The 3351-nt window shown below is 58.8% G+C and overlaps 1 pseudogene; it reads right to left on the bottom strand.

Moving 5' to 3' along the window:
* Positions 1–231: 231 nt before the first annotated feature.
* On the bottom strand, positions 232–350 carry LOC131873793 (5S ribosomal RNA; annotated as a pseudogene).
* Positions 351–3351: the final 3001 nt, after the last annotated feature.

Genomic DNA, 3351 nt, shown 5'->3' on the forward strand with positions numbered 1-3351 from the left:
ACACCGATTTCACCTAGGTGCGCACGCAGCACCTCAGGTGCACCGGGGTGTGCGCACAACGCCTGGGTTGCACCATGGCCTGTGTGCTCGGGGCACCTTGGGTGTGCGCTCGGTGTCGCCCCTACATGCGCGGTAGTGCGGGCACTGCACCCCGGCCCGACCCCGATGAGAACGCAAATCAACAAAAGGTTAATTCAAATAGCATTGCGATGCTCGACGAAAAACTAAAAAAGGGTGTAACACCGGGACTTCCCGGGAGGTCACCCATCCTAGTACTACTCTGGCGCAAGCACGCATAATTGCGGAGTTCTAACAGGTTCCGATGCACTAACGCTGGTATGATCGCACCCGTTATGAGCTTGTCGCAGTGTGTACCTAGAAAACCATGACCCACGTTCGAATCCACCCCGGCCACCCACCCCCGCCGAGGTGCACACCCTCCCTCGCCAAGCGCACCCCGTTCGCCAAGTGTGAACCCTACCCAGGTACGCGCACCTCGCCAGGGCGTCGAGTGTGCACCCGGCCCAGCCTACGTGCATGCACCTGGATGGGGCATCGTGTGCACACTTGACCCAGCCTGGGTGCGCATCCAACCCGCCCAAGTGCACGCAGTGTCCCATCTACAACGCGGTGTTTGCACACCACCTCGGGTGCAATGCCCTGCGCTCACATGTGGGCCGAGTGCACCCTAGTGCATGTTTGGGGCGCCTTGGGTGCACACTCGATCTTGCCCCGATGCACCAAGGTGCTCGGTTTGCCCTGGTGCACCAAGGTGCTCGGTTTGCCCCGGGTGTACACCTGGTGCACTCCGAAGCGTAGTTATTGGAGCGCCCCCTCTGTTTTTGTCTGAGCGTTTGGTGGGGTTTCTCGCATTGGGGCTTCCCAGGCCCGGTTGTTGGGTACACACCCACCCTGGCGTGCACGAAGTTGGAAGTTGGGTTAATTGCCCTGTTTGCCCTAGGTGCGCACCTTCGCCAGGGTGGGCACCTTGGTGCGCACACCTTGCCTGCGTTGCACACCAGGGTGGGCTCAAGATGGCACCTGCGTTCTATTTTTTTCACTATCTTTCAAAACGAAAATTTTAAAATCTCATTTTTTTTTTGCCTTTTCTGGAAATTAGTGAAGGCAACGCATCAAAGGTGCGCACCTCGCTTCCCACCTTGGTGTGCTCCGAGGTGCCCACCACGGTGTGCAATGTTGGTGCAAACCTGGGAATGCTCTGAAGTGTGCTCCAAGGTGCGGTGTGCACAAAGTCGGAGCCCAGTTTTCCCCGGGTGCGCACCTCGCGTGCACCTTTACCGGGCGCGAGCACCTTAGTGCACACCTTGGCTAGGTATGCCCCGAGTGTGCTCCGAAGCTGGGTTATTGGAGCACCCCCTCTTTTTTTGTCAAAGCGTTTGGTGGGGTTTCTCGCATTGGCTCTTCCAAGGCCCGATGTGTGCTCCAAGGTGTAGCGTGCACGAAGTCGGAGCCTGGTTTGCCCCGGGTGCGCACCTCACGTGCACCTTCGCTGGGGTGGGCACCTTGGTGCGCACACCTTGGCTGGGTTGCGCGCCTTGGTGGGCACCATGGTGTGCACCGAGGAGCGCTCCAAAGTGTGCTCCAAGGTGCGGCGTGCACGAAGTCGGAGCCCAGTTTGCCCCGGGTGTGCACCTCACGTGCACCTTCGCTGCGATGGGCACCTTGGCTGGGTTGCGTGCCTTGGTGGGCACCATGGTGTGCACGAAGTCAGAGCCCGGTTTGCCGGGTGCGCACCTCACGTGCACCTTTGCCGGGGTGGGCACCTCGGTGCGCACACCTCGGCTGGGTTGCGCGCCCTGGTGGGCACCATGGTGCGTACCAAGGAGTGCTCCAAAGTGTGCTCCAAGGTGCAGCGTGCATGAAGTTGGAGCCCGGTTTGTCCAAGGTGCGCACCTCGAGTGCACCTTCACCACGGTGGGCACCTGGGTGTGCACACCTTGGCTGGGTTGTGCACCCTTGTGGGCACTATGGAGCGCTCTGAAGTGTGCTCCAAGGTGCGCACCATGGCCCTCCAAGGTGCTCCAAGGTGCGCAGCATGGCGTGCACGAAGTTGGAGCCCAGTTTGCCTCACGTGCCCACCTTGCGTGCACCTTTGCTAGGGTGGGCACCTCGGTGCACACACCTTCTCAATGTTTTTTTCCTTTTCTATAAATTGGTGAAGGTAGTGCATCAAAGGTGTGCACCTCGGTGTGCTCCAAGGTGCGAACCCAGGAGCGCTCTGAGGTGCGCACAAAGTCAAAAGTCGGGTTAATTGCCTTGTTTTCCCCGAGTGAGCTCCGAGGTGCGCAACATCGGTGCGCACCAAGGAGCTCTCCGAAGTGTGCTCCAAGGTGCGCATGATGGCGTGCACCTCTGGTGCACATGATTCGGAGCTCGGTTTTCTAGGGGTGCGTACACCTTGGCTAGGCTACGCACCTTGGTGGGTGCCATGGTGCACTCTGAGGTGCGCACCAAGGTTCACTCCGAAGTGTCCTCCAAGGTGCGCACCTTTTGTGCGCTCCAAGGTGCACACAAAGTCAGAGCTTAGTTTGCCCCAGGTGTGCACCTTCGCCAGGGTGTGCACCTTGCTGCGCACACCTTGGCTGGGTTGCGCACCTTGGTGGGTGCCATGGTGCACTCCGAGCTGCCCAAGATTGGTGCGTACCAAGGAGCACTTTGAAGTGCGCTCCAAGGTGCGTAGGTGCGCACGAAGTTGAAAGTTGGGTTAATTATCTAGTTTGCCCTGGGTGTGCACCTTGTGTGCACCTTCGCCAGGGTGGGCGCCTTGGTGTGCACACCTTAGCTGGGCTGCGCACCCGGGCGTGCACACCTTGGCACCCGCGTTTCCTTCAATTTTTTTTTAATTTTTTTTGACAATCTCTCATGTGGAAAATTCTATAATCTCAACTTTTTTTGCCTTTTCAGGAAACTTTTGAATGGAGCGCATCATTGGTGCGCAAAGAGGAGCGCTCCAAAGTGTGCTCCAAGGTGCGCACCTCTGGTGCGCTCCAAAGTGCTCTCCAGCTGTGTGCACCTGCCCCAGGCGTGCACCCAGCCCCGTCCAGCTTCGCTCACCTGTCTCGGGCGTCTAGTGCAGAACCTTAGAGTAAGAAACATCTTTGTGCACCTTGGCCAACGTGCGTGAATTCGAGCGCGCACTGGCCGAGGTGCACACCGATTTCACCTGGGTGCGCACGCAACACCTCAGGCACACCGAGGTGCGTGCACAATGCCTAGGTTGCACTGTGGCCTATGTGCTCGGGGCACCTTAGGTGCACGCTCAGTGTCACCCCTGCGCATGCAGTAGTGTGGGCACCACACCCCGGCTCGACCTCGATGAAAAACTAAAAA

The sequence above is a fragment of the Cryptomeria japonica genome, chromosome 2 (assembly GCF_030272615.1).
Source record: "Cryptomeria japonica chromosome 2, Sugi_1.0, whole genome shotgun sequence".
Lineage (NCBI taxonomy): Eukaryota > Viridiplantae > Streptophyta > Pinopsida > Cupressales > Cupressaceae > Cryptomeria > Cryptomeria japonica.